The sequence below is a fragment of the Pezoporus flaviventris genome, unplaced genomic scaffold (genome assembly GCF_033815535.1).
Source record: "Pezoporus flaviventris isolate CSIRO_AGI_PZ_B2104156 unplaced genomic scaffold, CSIRO_AGI_Pfla_v1 ptg000007l, whole genome shotgun sequence".
NCBI lineage: Eukaryota > Metazoa > Chordata > Aves > Psittaciformes > Psittacidae > Pezoporus > Pezoporus flaviventris.
In genome coordinates, this window is record NW_026892555.1 from 93,375,229 (window position 1) to 93,392,535 (window position 17,307).

The following is a 17,307-nucleotide window of genomic DNA, read 5'->3' on the forward strand; positions in this document are numbered from 1 at the left end:
GCTGTGGGTTGTTACATGAATGTAAATGTTTATTTACATATGAAATGTCCAGTCTCTAGTCTGATTTCTGCCCAAGTGCCTGTTTTCAGTAGACTGATGGAAATGGTCTTGAACATAATCTAAAGGCATTTCCCAAATCAGTAGGGTAATATTTTTAACTGTAAAGGAGACTGCCTCCTATTTTCTCCTTTAGTAGTAGGAGGCTGGTTGGTGTAACTGGCATAACTTGTAAAGGTAGTAATGATTTTTAAATTAACCGATACTGGTTGTGTTTGAAGCGCTAATCCAACAGAGTGTGTGGTTTGTACAATTATTAATACTCTTTGTCTGTGTTGCTTAGTAGTTAAGAGGTTAAGGGGTTCATGGCGGGGGGATGGGACAAAAGCAGTTTGCCTTTTGTCAATTTTCAACTTCAGATATCAGTAAATCATTGCAGCAGCCTTCCTTATCAGTTGTTTGCACAAAAAAAAAGTGGAATGGGGGAGTGGAGAAAACCTGTTAGAGTTGTGTCTGAGGGGACCATCTGCTGCGGCTCCCAGTGTTGTCAGTGTGATAAGGGATAAGCTGTGTAAACAGAGGTACCACAAAAAAAGGCAGGCCCTGTTCAGGGAGGCATATGTATGATTTGGATTTGGGTTGATAACGGCCTTAGAAAGTCAGAAGACTTAAAGTAAAAGCCTGTGAAGCACTTGAGTGATGTATTTAATCTAAAACTCCAGATGTAGCTTATTAGCATGATTTGCCTTTGGACTAACTTATATAGCTTTCTTCTGATTTATTGGAACTTCTACAAACAGAAAATCTGCATGAGTTGCAATGGATTTATGTAATACTGATATTCGTCATGTTTTAGAAACCTTTACTAGCTGTTTAAATTAGTGCTTAATCGGCAAAAATGGATGAAGAGTTGAAGAATTACTGACATTGGTATTAAACGTCTGATTTTGGGGGAAGAAATAGCCAGGTGGTCACTTTGAAGAATAAGTGGGGCCATGTGAACAGAAATGGTCAGAGGAAGTTGATGACTATTCACCTGGCCACAGGTGTCCCTAGTAGACCTTATCTTGATACCCATTGGGAAAATGTGCAATATAAACAAACTGCTTCTTGAATCAGGGAGGGGGTTTCTGGAGCCTCTCGTTAGTCACAGAGTGGGTGTTTGTTACAGCAGGGTGAGTGCAGGTGTGTTTCCCTGGCTGCCAGGCCACCTCTGGTGTAGAGCATGCTGTGTATGTCAAAGAGCCTTGGATCTGTTTGGTCTAAGACATCTGTTACTAAAGCCCCTGTAAATAGTTAGTTCCAGTTTAAATTTCTGTGTTAGGGTCAGTGTTGTGCCTTGTTTTTTTTTTGGTGACTGAAATACTGGAAAACAGGGAGGAGGTTTGCATTAATGATAAAGTTAAACTTTTCACCAGTCACTTTCTGGCTACTTGCAATAGTGGTTATGGGGAAGTACATGCACAACTAGCAAATCTTTGGTTACTGTTGTTTTTTTCTACTAAGATTCCTGCAGCCATCTAACAGCTACTAATGACGAACTCTTTGAGAAAGTAGCATGTAGAATAATGTTCTGAGGGGAAAATGAGTATGACAAGCTGCCTACTATTCATCCAGAACTGTCTCTCTTTCCATCACATAAACTCTCCTCTTTAGTGACTGTATTGAAGGTAATGATTTCTTTCAGTCAGTGATGATGTGTGGAAATTGAAGAAGTGCCAATACTTTCACCTTGCTAACTGCTGGAATGTGATATGCCACATCTGGGGAGGCTTAGGGTGGGTGGATGGATGTTGGCCAGTGGGTACATGCTACTTTAGGGAGGAATAGTTGCTGTGAACTGTTACCCTCTGTGAGGTGGTGCCTGGAGGTTAAGGTGCAAGGGTTTGGAACAGGCTGGAAGCTCGAGTCTGGGTGTGGGAAGAGCAAGTGGAGGTAGGGGCTCTTAAACCTTTATGGAAAAGAGGGGAATTCTCAAATAAACAAAGTTTGAGCATGGCTGACCTGTAGGTCAGTTGACTTTCTAATGACTATGTAAGATGTGAATATTTATATTGCTTATTAATGAGCCAGTAACAGTATAGATGTAATAATTTTCCTAATTTTTGGATCTGTCAGCAGGCTTATAATAGCCCTGTTTGAAATATATGTGCTTTGTGCTCTGATGAACACTCACAGGCCTTTCTGTGTTGGGCTTGGTTAATGTCCCTGCTGTAGATGCAAGTAAAGATTGTCAATATATGGTAAGATTTGCATGTAACTCTTCTCTGCAGTGCCCAGTGACAGGACAAGAGGCAATGGGCACAAATTGAAATAGAAGAAATTCCATTTAAACATAAGACTTTTTCTTACATAGTGAGGTTGGTCAAATGCTGTAACATGTCTCTTGAGGTGTGGAATCTCCATCCTTGAAGACATTCAAAACAAAACCACTGGCCACAGCCCTGAGCAACCTGTTCTAGTTGTCCCTGCTTTGAGGCTGGGGGTTGGACTAGACCATCTCCAGAGGTCCCTTTCGACCTTGGCCACTCTCGGATTCTGCAAAAAATGGTAAGCCTTAGGAGCCATTCTAGATGAGGAAGAAGATGTTGGGGAGGGAAAACAGACTGTTTTGTTTTTCCTTGTTAGATGAAGTCAGCTTAGTTTCTGGCTGGTTTTCTTCTACTTAGGTTCTTGCCCCAATTTTCCTTTGTGTTTGTATCGTTTTTCTGTCAGCGAGTCTGCACTCAGTTTACAAGGGTTTACAAGGTGTCTTCATCTCTCTGTGAAGCGGGGGAAGAGGTTTTCTTGCACTTGTGGGCAGTGGGGGAAGGCAGAGGAGTGTTTCACATAATTTTTCTTTATCCCATGGAAAGTATTTTCTAGCTCGTTTTTAGGCAGTTCTTACAATGGTGAATTCTGTACTAACCTAGTGCTGTCTTCATCACAAACTGCCCAAGTAACAATAAGGAGAAGTATAATTCTCCTACCATTTCCTATAATGGAAACTATCATCAAAACTTTAGAAATGACATACCATTTGGAAGAGTTGTTTCAGTTTTTTTACTGTTTGAGTTCAGGCTTAGACACTGATGATGTGTGAGTACTGTTGAGGGATAAGAAAGAGCTCAAAGTGAGCATAAAGTGCGTCTTAAAAAGTAAACTTCCGAGACGCTGAAAGCAATACTTTCTCTTTATTAAACCAACCGATGTTTCTTTTATACTTTTTTCAGTTTGGGAAGGTTTTCCTGTTTTTCTGAAAGTCTTTTTGCTTCTTGGTATAGGGACCTTCACTTACCATCAGGGTTTACTTATTTTATTGATTATAAATTCATAAAATGGAATATACTATACAGAAAGAGCTTAAGGCTCTTTGCATAGGACTTTGACTAAAATTAATGGGACATTTGCTAGGAAACAGAAGTTGCTTGCTACTCTGGGATGTTGTTTTGTTGTAGAGGATGTGTGGGAAATGGCTCACTGCTGGTGTTATCCCTGTAAAAAGGGTAAGGTTAGATCAGATGCAGAAAATGTGACCCAGAGAATTTAAGTGGGTACCTCTTCATCACCTGAACAAAATGAATTATAGGGAAGAATTTCTATATTTTGCTTAAAATGCTGCTTTAGCTTATTTTCTTCCTTGTCAGCAGACATCTGGTATGCTACAAATAACCCACTTTACTTAGGATAGGAAAAAATATAAGTGCTGCTTTATTGAGATTCTGCTTAACTACATATCAGTAATTAGGAAGAAATTGGTAATTAACTGTTTTAATAGTTCTTGTACAATTAGATTGAGTTATAAAAAGAGTATTTGCAATCTTAAGTATGACGTTATTTTACAGATTGTGCCTATGTCATTTGCTGTGTTTCCTAGTGCTTTCTTGTGCTATAATTTCATCATTTTAGTATTATTTTCTAGAAATTCCATGCGTTAAGGAAGAACGCATTTTGTCTCATATAAATGAGAGCAACATTTCAAATCTGTTCTCTCTAGTCTGCTGCATTAAAGCATTAAGAGCCAGAAGAAAATGTTGTAGGTCAGATGCAAGGTTTTTTTTAAATCTGATATGCTATGAACCCTGAAGCTTTTGTAGTGGGTTTGAAAGTCTGTCTACCTGCAATAGCATATGTTAGTTGCTTGGTTTCTTCTTAAACACACCTGTCCTAATTATGTTGTATTCTTTTCATGTTTTGAAACAAAATATTGGAAGCTAACGTATTAGCCAAAACCTGTACTCACGCTTCTATCTGCTTTTTCTCACTTAAAGCATTAAAGTCAGCCTTTGCAGGCCTTATTTAGTGGGTTGGAGACCTTTAAGTAGTTAGAACATTGAGTTTTCTGCTTGCTCTCTTCCAGTTTCTGCAGTATTTAGATTTGCTGCTTCAACTAAAAAAATCCTGATTAAGATTTGAAGAATGTGGGTTTTGCTTTTACAGCTGATTAATCTACTTTCCATTGAAAACAGTTTCCAAATAGATAGTGTCTGTCAGCCTGCTGTATACCTCGAGTATTCTGACAATGTAAGTTGTCTTAAAGATGAATTGTGTGGGGAAAGGCTTCATGTCCTTGCCTTGACCTGACTGGTGAAAAGGTGTGCGAATAGAGGGGAATGAGGGCTGATGGAGAAATAATCTTGGATGGCTCCTTTTTTTAATGTTCTTTTTCCTTTTAAGTCATCTTTTATTCGTGCTAACTTTAAAAATGGGTGTTTGAAACATATCACAAAATGTTATTCATTGGCTTCTTTAGTAGGACAGGCTAAAGGAGCTTTTATAGATAGAACAATTTTAGAGAAGTAATGATTATCAAATTGAAAAGTTCTCTCATCTTGAATTTCAATCATTTCAAAATTGGTTTAGGTTACTCAATTACTGTATGCTGACATAAGTAGCATGTTGAGAGCTTTGGCAATAGAGGAACAAAAATGACCATATGGCAAAAATGTGCATAACTTTCCTCCACTGCTTTTCCAAATCATGGCCTGATTTCTGCTGCTGATGGTTTGAAAGGAGTAGGTGATTGACACATAGATCCTTTCTCCATGGTACCACAGTTCCTTTTTCAGTACAAATGTGAAGGATGGTGTGGACTGCTAAAGCATGTGTTTCTTAGTTAAGTGGAAGGATGCTGTGTTGCAGCTCGCAGCCGCTGCCCTGTGCAGGGCGTCAGCTGTGGGATGGGTGCCTGCGTGTTGGCTGATGCTGTGCTTTGAAGCCCCTGGTCTTTTGTGTGACCGGATTGTGTATCAGCCCCCAAAAAGCTAGGAAGAAGGACTTATTTTTAAACATTGCTCCTGTATCTTCATCCTTCTTGGAATATAAGGACAATATTTTGGAATAATATTTTTGTTCTAAAATATATATGCCTCTGCTGTGTTCTCTGAGGTATAGATCAACAGGTCACATAAGGTCCCATGACCTTGATTAAAACACATAGAAGCAGTTTTGCTATTTAAGGCTCACAGGAGATTTTCCCATTTGCTTTAACTTAACAGAAAAGCTTTTGAACACATTGCTGGGGAGCTGGAAAAACATCTATTTTTTGTGTGTGTCTTAATAAACTAGCAATATAGAGAATATGGTTAATCTTTTATCCACAGTCTACCACAGTGGGCAGTTTCCTAAAACAAAACTTGCCAGTGTTTGGCAAGAAATATTATTTTAGGTGTAAAAAAAAATGCAAACCCAAACAAATGTGTTCTTCTTTATAAATGTTCCTTGCTTCTGGGGGAACAGGAGGACGGATTTGGTAGCTGCTGTTTGCAGTTGAAAAGATATTATCTGTGTACTGGTTCTCAGTTTGTGAGTAGACTATTTGTGTGGGGTGCCTGTGGGGAGACAATTCCATGTGGAGGAGAGGCAGGCAGACCTGTAAATGGGCAGTGGCATATATCTGGGGAAAGAAAAGAGTGTGGGGGTGTTGAAGGTGACTGTGACTAGAGAATGGATGAACAGGATCTGGCTTCTGGTTTATGCAACTTGGAGTGCCCCAGCGCAGTTGGCATCACCAGCTCTTGCACCAGTGCAGTTCTGCCAGCATACAAGAATTAAATGGTGAGCTGCACAATGCCAAAAAAATGTAGCTTTAGATACTACTGTTTCAGAATGTACCAATTCTTAAAAAGTGTGGCATAACTAATTTGTTCACGTTTTGAATGATGCAGGATTTTAACAGTAATGACAGCGTTGTGGTCTGGATCCTTCATTTCATGCCATATGTCACGCTTGTAATTTAATTCTGAAAAGTCCTTGCATAATGATTCAAAAGTGCTTTAAGTACTTGACAGCACATCATCGGCGGGGAGAAGTCAGCTACTGTCTGTGTGAATTCCCTTCTAGCCCTTTTGACTAGATTATTCAGCACCTTGTTTTAAAGACAGATGACATGCAAGTGTCTTCTGAAAGTCAATTGTATAACTTGAAATTAGAAAGTAGTGCATAAGTATTAATGATAGTACCAGACAGTACATTGCGATGAATGGCACAGCCTGAAAGATGTGTGCCTCCTGCATGCTCACCTTGCCACAGGCCCTTTGCTATATTACAGCTCCATGGTTACTATCAGTCAGATGCATCCAGTCTTGTGATTTATAACCCCTACATGCAAAAAGCTTCGTGAGTGTTTGGACATTGGTTTACCAGGCATGCTGGGAGGGCAGTGGTGGTGACAACTGTTATTAGATGTGGTCATCATGTTTTGCTTCCCTGAATGGTAAATAAAGAACAGTGAAAAAAAGGTATTTCAGTGATGAGGGGATTTCTTTTCATCATAAAGCTGTGGACTGCATGGAGCTAAGCTTGCAGGGACCCATTTAAACATGTTTTTGAAAGATAAGGTATACACACATCTTGCACACTTCTATTTCTAATTTTTGAAGGCATCTGCCTCAGGTTTTTTCTTCTGTACAATATGAGCTCAGATTTCAAACAAATAAAACCTGAGCAGAAAACCCACCCAAACCCCATGTTCCTGGAAACTGCACTGGTAATTTGGGATCTGAGATCTTCCTCGGACTGGCAGTGCTTGTGGGAGCTGAACGCTGTTTAAGAGGGAAGACTTCAGTTTTAGAGCTTTTACTTGTGTATTTATCTATAATATATGACAAGTGTCTTCCAAAATTGCACAGTTCGTATCAATTATGCACCAAACCTTAGATTATGCCACAGGATTTGCTTCTTGCCAGTTAATGCCTTGGGCACCTTAGCGGGGAGTCTGTCTTTAGCAATGCCATGCAAAGGATTAAATGTATTTTTTATAAATGTATAATGAATTAACTTCCTTATTTGAAAAATACCGTTACTTTGTAAAACAAAGCAGCATGGGGAGAACTTACTATTTTGGAGAGTTCATTTTTAGCACGTGTTGTCTGAACTTTGTTTTTTGAATACCTAAATAATGAATGGCTCTAAAATCAGATGATTGTTGTTATGAAAATTTCATTCTTGTAGTTTCCAGTTCTGAAAGCATTTGCTATTTGTGTGAATTTTGAACATGTTTCTTGAGGTTTAATCAAATAAATGTTAAGAGACTATTGACAATCAGGTTTGGTGATGCACTAGCATGTCAGGAGAAAAATGTTTCTAGTTTTGTAGTTGTGTCAGACTATCAAAGTTACTGATTACTGAGGAAATTCTGCCTATCCTCTGAATTCTGAAGCAAGTGTTTATTGTATTTTGGAAATGTCTACATCCTTGTGGTTTTTTCTTCCATGGCTGGATGGGTTTTCTTTGTCAAGTAAAAAGATAATTTCATTGCTAAATAGCTAATTTTCTTGGAAAATATTGAGAAGTGTTTACATTACAAATTTTATTGTAGATGCTGCCTGTCCAGAGGTTGGCACAGACCATTTTTATAGTGCTGTATTAAATCATTTGAGTAAAGTAACTGATTTTGTGTTCCTTAAAGAAAAAAATGTTTATTGTAAGTAGATGCTCTTTGTTTTGCTGTTATTCACATTGTTGTTGTTGTTAAACAGAATTGTTGTTTATCTGAAAGATTTCTCCTGCAAGGTATTCTAACCACAAGGGTTTTATTTGGTTTGTTTTCTTCTGGATTAATAAGCCCTGAGGTAACAGGGCAAAATATGTCTTCCCTTCATAGTTAAGGCATCCAAGTACAAAGTAGCAATAACAAGAGTCTAGTTGGCCCCCCTGCCTGCCATCTGTGATGGCCAGCTGCTGGGTTGCAGTGCTTTGTGTTGAAGGAAAGATGTATCTCACTTGTTTTGAGGTGAAAAGCTGGTATTGGGAGCACTCTTCTCCAGGAAGATGTGGCCTGCTTTGGTGTACTTCTGTGAGGCAGGTATCTTCTAATTTAACATACAGAACATAAGGAGTTAAATATGTGGTGGTTACTGCATTGACCTGCACAAAGGGGGTAGGTTATTCACGGAGGGCATGGCGTAGGGATATAGCACTTTCCATCTATATCCACTTGGTTTTAGTGTTCAGAAGCAGGTAAGTGGCTGCCATGCATGCATATGTAAAGGCTTTTCCATGTGTTTGTAGAACTTATGGGTGGTGTCTGGAGACCAGCACTTGAAGTCTTGCTTCTTTGGGAATGCTGGTCCAGTGTTGTCTTTCAGGACCATCCGCCAGACCCGCTGTCTTGCATGAACAGAGATGCTGTGTTCCTGATGCGGCTTTCTGCTGTGTCTGTGTGCGACCAGCAAGTTAAGAGCACTGGCACAGTCATCCACCAAAGGTGGCATAGATGTTGTCATATTACTTCGTATGGTGTGGAGTAAGAAGAAGAGGAAAGGAGGGAGAAAATCACATGTAATCCATTGGCTTTCTGTGAAGACGAGGATCTCCTGCTGAGGGTACAGTAGTGAATATTTGGAGGCAGTAATATCTTAATTTATTCTAGATAAATTTTTCAGAGAGTGGTTTTATGGTGTGGGTCTGGGTTTTTATTTTTTTTTTTTTTAAAGAACTGTTAATGTTGATAGATGGTTCCCTTAGGCTATTCAGACAGAAGGTGCATAGGCAACATGTCAGGGCTTGATTCAGATAGTTATGGGATTGTTGAAGAAGCATAGAGGGAGGAGAGGCAGGAGGAGTGTGCTCAATAGGAGTGTTCACACTGATCAAGAGTCTGAAAATGCTTGGGTTTGTGTGGAGTGTGTCTGTTTGGAAGACGGTGAAAAGCCTCCTTGAATGTTGCTTTTCTTTTTTTTTTGCCTAATAGAATTACAAGAACCAGGATTACCAGAGCTAAAAAGGTTGTTTTCCTTCTCTTCAAAAGATTAATGATAAATCAGGTTTATCAGTATGATGGTTTGTGTGTAGCCACTTGCATCTGTAGTTAGATTGTATTTTGATATTTTAAGTTGGCTCCCTCTAGGTGAGAAGTAACTAAGTCATTTGTGACGCTTTTGTGGTCCTATGAATGCTCTCTTTTTTAATTTTAAAGTAGTCCCTATTATTAAAGTGGTGGTATAAGCAGTGTTCTCTGGCACAGCTAGTTAAGGGAGCTGTAAAAATAAAGTAGTTTGTAGAGAACGATCAGGGAGAAAATCCTCAAAACTGAGGATTTTACCTCATGCTATGGCAGAAATGTTGGCAGGAATATGACTTGTTACACATTTGCATTGCTACTGTTGTGTCAAACAACTAAGATGAAAGCATAAAAAGTTAATGTGTAAAATACAGTGCTTTTGTATGTGCTGTAAACTAACTCCTGAAATTTGTTGCTGGAAATATTTTCACGGCCAAAGATTTGAGTAATAAAGTAGGTGAGACATCATTACCTGTGGGGTCTGGAAGCAGCTTCTTTCGTAATTTGCTTGAAACCTTTTGTATTTCTGAGAGCATCTTCTGAAAATCCTGTGTCCCCCTGTGCCAGACAAGAAAGACTGGCTGTGGTCAGCATGTCAGTGATCAGCGAATTGCTAAGTAAAAAGACTTTATCCTACTACCATTTTTTTTGTACCTGCTGACCTTAAAAGGTATGTGGAAGAAGTTCAGCACTATCTATTATTCAGATAATGTTTTAATTTTTGAAGCTTTCAGTGTTGGAGAACAAAGGAATTTCTTTTCTATCGCATCATTGGGTTTTAACAACAGCAATAACATGAAGTAACAAACACTGGGTTTTTTTTTTGTGTGAAAATGCATAAGAAAATGTTTTCTTCATGGAGAGTAAGTACTTGTTGGACATTTTCAGAGTGATTTCTGTAACTTCCATAAATCTCATGCATGGCTGTTGAGAAGTTAAAGCTCTCCATAATGCGTAGTATTTGCAAGCTGTACACAAACCTCTGTTTTGTACTAGACGTAACTTCAAATGGACACGTGGTCTAGTATAGAGAATTGGGACTGGGTTATCTATCATGCAAACCCTAATGTCATGTATGATTTCATAACTTTTAAGGTTGTCAGTGCTAAACAAGACTGTACATACTTTTTGGTGGGCTAAAAGACTAAGGAATAAAAGATATGGCAACACCTGAGTAGGTTCTTTTCTTGGAACTGTTTGGGTGAAGGGAGAAGGAAGTGGAGGTTTTTCCATGCTTAATTGAGTGGCTTCCTTTGGTTTCCATCTGCCATACAGATTTACATAAATGACAAATGTAAGGTTAACCATTAATTACTTGGTAAACAAAAATAGTTAACAGTGATTCTTAATGCATGAAAACGTGAAAGTTAAGACTCTGCAGAAATCTGTTAATGTTGCTCAACTGTTTAATTGTATAAGCAAGTATCTTTTGTGGTCAGCAATGGAGGATTTTGGTACAGAGGTTATAACTTCTTTTGAGACTGAAGCTTAAAGCAAACTGGTATTTTATTACACGAGTTCAAAGTTTTCAAGTTGCGCTGCTCCACTGTAGTAAAATAGAAAGCAAGTAGCTTTACGTAACTCTGCTCACCCTTCAAGGCTTGCTGTCTTTTCAAACCAAGCTGATATTCAAAGCTGCTTGTAAGCAGCAGAGTTGCCCTAAAGATAACACTAAATGTTTGCAAGTGTTGAAGTGGTGACATGCTTTGTAGCTAGTGCTGTTGAAAGACTGTAATGGCTAAGATTTTGCCACTGTTTCTGTGGTGACATAAACTTCAGCTTTTTACTTTATCCTATTTTCTCAGAAGCTACTGTTTACAATTAAAGTTATTTAAAGAAAAAAGGATTTAATTTTTAGCATTCTTTGTTCTGACTGAAATGTTCCATTACATCAAATGTTACAACGTGGTTGGAAGAGAAATGCAGGCTTTGGTGAAAGGAGGAAAATATCCATTCTTCTTCAATGAAGTGTTAATTGAAGTTTTTAATGTGTTTTGGGCCGTTTTTCAGCCTCATCAAGCTGCTAGTCCCAAATTAATAGAACATTAAGATTGGAATGGGAGATAGTTGAGGTTCATAGTTTAGTTAGGACTGATGTAGAAAAATGAGAGTTTTCTTGAAAATAAATTCAAATAGTAACTTGCAGCATTTCTGCTGACTTGTAGTGATTTTTTTTTTTTTAACACTTTATATTATTATAACATAAAAGCAGGAAAAAAAAGTTTTATTTAGAAACCATAAAAGTAGAGTTTGCCACACTAAGGATCTTTTTTCACTTTTTTGTGAAGTGCTATTTAATGAAATTTTAATTTTTTCAGTTGCTGTATTTTTTACCAAATGGAAGATAGATTTTCTGTTGAGCTTTAGTGCTGATGTGTTTGAAATGTGTTAGAACTGAATTTGAAAATGAAATAATTTGAAACTGAAGTAGATTTTTTTTTATAAAGTAAAGGGAAATTAAGTTTTTAGTGCCATAAGGTAAACAATTTGCTAGTGCAGACTTGATAGAAATTAATTTGAATGGGTAATCCTGCCAGCTGATCGACAAGGTGGTTCTTGTACTCAAAGGTCTGCTAGAGTTACTGTGCTTTAATGACTTGCTGTTGGAAGCTGAGCTTCTAGTAACGTGCCTGTGCGTTTGCCTGCAGCAAGCATATTTAAAACACCAGCTTGAGCTCTAATGGCACACTAGCTAGAGAACGTGTTTGCTGCCTGTTGACGTACAGCTTTATTGCCAATAATCTACTTCTGTGTATTAGTTATTCTTTGTAAATAGCATTGAAGGTGAGACAGCACCTTCAGTAAATCAGTTATCATGGGAGAGGGTGTACAGTCAGTTTGAAAAGTTTCAAGTGCAGATTTGAGATTGCCTTTTGACATTAAGTTACAACAGATGTTGGATTTATTCCAAATCCTTAATAAGAGATGGGGGTTATAGTTTCCACTTGGCAAGTTACCAGCCTAAAGAAAAAGGCTTCTATTCATGCTGTTATAATGGAAACTATTCTCTTTACCTTAGTCTTCCACAAATGCAGCTCATTTAGAGGATAAAAATATCTCCTCATATTCATAGATTTCAGTCTCCTGGTTATTCATAGCTAGACTGATTTGTTGCAGTTTCAGAGGTCTTGGGCAATACAGGCAAATTTATACAATACTGAGAAAGCCTCTTTTGAGGCTTGACTGTGCCTTCTTGTGAAGTAAAAGGAGCTGAAGTGAAGAGAAATCTGGTGGTGGGCTTAGCGAGTCATTTGTCCTTTAAGCAGGCATATAAATTTGATCTTGCAGCATCACCTGTTGTACTTGGCTAACAGGGACAGCTACAGGATGGCAGCTCTCGTGCCTGTGTTATGAGTTCTGGGCTGCTTGGTTTGTGCAGTGAGGCCAGGTTATTGGAATGTATACTGCTGTTTGGCAGGTTCATTCATAACAATTGTTTTTAATCTCATTTTAATTTTTAATTTAATTTTTCAGAGGAAATCTTTCCAGAGGCTAAACTAAGTTTGCTTGGTGCAGCAGGGGTTTTGTGATAATGTTGTTGCCTCCTCAGTAGTTGATGTAACGCTGGCTGATGGAGGCATAAATCTTTTATTATGTGACTAGGAGGCAGAGATTTAGATGTTCTTCAAGCATGTTTTCATTTACACATCTCATGCCTTTTTTTAAATCGGGAAAGTATTCAGATACAGTTGGAGGTATGTTGCACATCTTGTTTGCTTTTGATGGCACTCTTAAGGCTGGGTATAAAAAAAAGAGAATTCGAGAATTTGCTAGTGAAAGACTGAAATTTATTATGAGAAGAGGTTGGGACTCAAAGCTGTCTAAGTTTTGTACTCCTCAACAGCAGAAATGAAAACAAACAAAAAAATCCAAAACCCCCAAAAATGAGAACAAAAGAAATGAAACCCCAAACTCAAAGCACTTAAGCATGTGTCAAGTGTGTTCATGATAAAAGAAAAACTTTACTGGTATATCTAATTAGTTGATACTAAACAGTAGGCACACAGACAAAAGCATGTGCATATAGCATCCTGAAAACAAAATAAATTTGCTCATTTCAATTTTGGAATAACATGCATTATCTGGAAGGAGATCATTAAAGATGAGATAGTTATGGATGACAGCCTTCTATCAATAGCAGTTAAGCAGAATTCAGTGAAGAATGAGAAAGCAAGCAGAAGAGCCTTTGAGCCATTGGTTACAGGACAGTTAAGTATCAGAATTTATTTTAGACTTGACAGTCCAGTGCCCTTTTGCAGAGGCTGATACTAGTCTTGGCACTGAAACTTCACGGTGCTCTAGTTGATACTGGCTCTCATGATCTTTTTACCAGTGACTAAAAGTAGGTTGTTATTTCAAAACCAATACGCTTGCGGCTACATTATGTATAACTGAAATGCGTTGCCTGTATAGCACATCTTGGCAAGATGAGAGTCAGTATGTCTCTCAGATGTGTCATGGAAGAAGACAAAATGTGGATTTGAAATGTGTAAGAATTTCATAATAGAAAATGCATTATTTTAGTATCAATCTGTAAAAGCTGGTCTAAATGATTCATCTAGAAATATTTCTGATTTGTAAATGTTCATCTTCACCAATTTTAAGTTTTATTCAGCCTGCTTGTTTTGTTCTATTAGATGTTAAAGACACAGGCTGTCACTTTCCGACTTTTCTAGAAACACTGGAAGGCAATTGCATTATTCCTCTGAAGTAGCAGATAAAAATTTGGCACAGCAAATCTAAAGAAAAATTAGTAATATCAGTGTCTAATTCTAATTCCACTCCCTGTCCCCTGCTATTGAAAACTAGTTTGAAGAAGTCCAACACTTCCGAAGTCCAACGCTTTTGTAGTCATAGGGTGCTTATTTCTGTTTTGGTGAGAATATGTTATGGTATGTTTAGTTTCATTAAGCACTTCTGCTTTAGTATAGTTCCATTCTTCTTTTTCAGTGTTTACTGAAGAAAATTCAGTTTCAAATTTGTAGTTGCTTGAAAGAGAAACGTTTTTCTTCCGTATTTGTTAACATATGAGGACTGATATTAAATGCCACATAAATCTATTTGTAATTTTTTATCTAAGAAGTCACATTTAATAAAATTATTCATTTTCTGATGTTTTGGTAACTCTGCAGGGCTACCTGGTGCCACAATAAGCCTACTAATTTGAGGCTTGCATGGAATTTTGGGAATATGTATTCTCTTGCTCTGTCTTGGACTTGTGTACTTATTGCACTGTGTACTCTAGTTGCATTGTTTACAAGGATTTCAGGAGAGGCTGTTATGTGCGCTTCATTTCAAGAAAATTGTGTGGAGTGGTGAAAACAGTCTAACAAACCTCTCAGTTCCAGCATTAGTATGTCCTCATGGAGGAAAGAACCTTTCTGAGCGTTTTGGTTTGACCCAACCCATGCAAACTTACATTCATATGCAGACAGTCTGTGTGTTGTGTAAATATGACCTCCTTTATTGTTGTTTGATATTTCTCAAAGCGTTTTCTTTAGAATTTGCCTAATTGCTTGACTCAATATTTTTGTATTGTCAGGAGTGCAGACGTTGTAGATATGAAAAATATTACAATGTGCACAAAACACAGAAAGGTAGTGTGACAGGCGGTGTTCCCAGGTTAAAGTCTTTAATGGGTATTTGCATGCATTTTGAATATTGTATATTCCCATGTTAAAGTCTTTCACAGGTATTTGCATGGGTTTTGCATAGTGAAGCGTTCGTGTGCTTATTAGCCCCACACTACACTTGCAGTTAAGAAATTTGCATATGATTTGCTTTCTGTTCAGTGAAATGAGCTTTACACAAAATTTCATGTATTAACTCTTTCCATGCATGACCTATTACTGGGTGGAAGGCACTCAGAAACAAAAATAATCTGGTGCTACTTACTGTTTTGTAACAAACAAGATTGAAAGGGGAAGTATGTAGTGTTTCCATCAATAGGACCTTTCAGTAACACACGCATGTGCTTGGTGGCACGTTTCCCGATTTAATGTCATTTGTACCTAGAAAGAACTAAAATTTGAAGCTTAATCTTCATAGCAGATGCAGAAGAAGAGGCGTAGGAGAGAGACTGAGAGATTGATTTGTTGTAGTTCAGGGTTTTTTATGTGGGGTTTTGGTTTTTTGTGTGTGTTTGGTGTTCTTTTTTATTTTTTTTTTCAAGGTTTTGTGGTTTGTTTTAGTTTTTTTTAAATTTGGTTCTTGTATTCATTTGTTGCAGAAGCACTGACTTGTTGCCAGTTTCATGACTGACAGCATGAGCTGTCGATTTGTTGTGTTCCTGATGGTAAATTGCCATTTGTGTTCAGAATATTTCCTAGTATATTAATTTGGCGTCCTTCTGAACCTTCATCGATATTCATTGTTCTGTCAGATCTACAGTTTGAATTGAGATTACTCAAATCCTTGAGAAGTTAATGAAATCCTGCACTTTTCTCAAAGACTAGAGAAAAGTAATTGTACTCAAAGCCTGACTGTCAATAGTCACTAACAAATTTTACCGTGAGGTGCTCTGTAGCTCCACAGCATGTGTGACCTCCAGCTGTGTATGACTAGTTATCGTCTTGAACTGGAATTGCTTTCAGTAAACTTTAAGTTGTGGTGACTGTTACTTGTAATTCCAAGTATGCTTGCTAAACAGTAATTAATTTACCTGTTACCATACTCATGTATGACAATCTATATATCTATCTATATATATATATGTATATATACACACACATCCTTTTTTACCATGTCCTAATGTCAGTACCTGCATCTTCATGGCATTGGAAAGTTATTTTCATTACTTTGGCTGCTTGTCTTTTACCATGATCAAACTGGGCCAGTACAAGGGGTTTGTGCAAAGATAAAATAGACTGTAATTTCTGCTTTCAAATTACAATATCCCCCTGCCCTGTTTATTTATGTAATATGATTGCAACCTGCTGGTTTTATGCTGTCACTAAGTATCAAATATCTCTTCAGCAATGCCTGATAGCTTTTTTCATCTGTAAGATGAAGAATAAAATACTGACCTAGGGCAGAAATATTTAGTGGTCTGAGAAATCCAGAATACATGATTTGTTCTGCAAGATGTGTTTGAATGTAGATAGCAGCATACCGGTGCTAAGGAAAAAGAACCTGTAGATCTTCTCTCCTCATCCTTGAAATTTGGAGGTGGTCCTCGTTGCGTCACTTGTTAGTGTTCCATTTTGGTTCCTAAATACTGTGTAGTACAGGCGTCAGTGCCAGCATGAGCAGCTGCCATTGTCTTCCCTTTGTGTGCTTCAGCTGGGCTGGTGCAGATAAGTCTGTCTCCTGTGTTACATAGCTGTAAGTTGTGTCTGTATGCCAAAACCGGCCTGCTGCTGTGCTACTGGGACAGGACTGAAGAACTTCTGTAATGAATGAAATTGCTGGTTTTTCCCCCAGTGATTTACTGCTGTTGGTGATGGCTTCATATTTCTTTAGCTTAATACACTGCACTAGGCAGAACAATAAGCTGTGTTTGTAAGCCTGGATTTTGCCTGTGGTTTACATATTTCATCTTTTGGAAACATACTTGGAGTTCAGTAGATTAAGTTCAAAGAAAGTAACTTTTTTTTTTTTCCCCACAGTCTGGTCTTGAATTTAAGTAATCCCTGTATTTAGGTGATTAAAGGAAAAATAACTTCATTATGTTGATCGATGTCAATACTGTATGAACATCAGAAATTCAAATTACATCTGATTACGCAAGAAAAAGTGTATTATGTAGTCTATTGGTGTACCTTGAAGGGAAAATGTATTTTGAAACTTATTACAAAACAGATAAATATGCATTTTCCCCAAGAAGTAGTCTTTAACTTTTGTATCTGAAAGTCATTGTTAATGATTTCAGAATTAGGTTTCATATCTGCAGTAAAAATGCTCTGGGAACAAATCTGAAACTTAACTAGTGAGACTTAAGAATTATTGTTGTACAGATTGATAGCCTTTTTAGTGATAGGGTAGCAGTGTTTCTGGTCACATGGAGACAATATATATAAAAGGTGCTATTTAAAATGAGTGTTCAAAAA

At 37.7% G+C, this 17,307-nt stretch overlaps 1 protein-coding gene across 2 annotated transcripts in view; it reads left to right on the top strand.

Annotated features, from left to right (window-relative positions):
• Positions 1-17,307, top strand: part of CDKAL1 (CDK5 regulatory subunit associated protein 1 like 1) — a 390,319-nt gene that overhangs the window by 26,597 nt on the left and 346,415 nt on the right. The window lies entirely within an intron of this gene.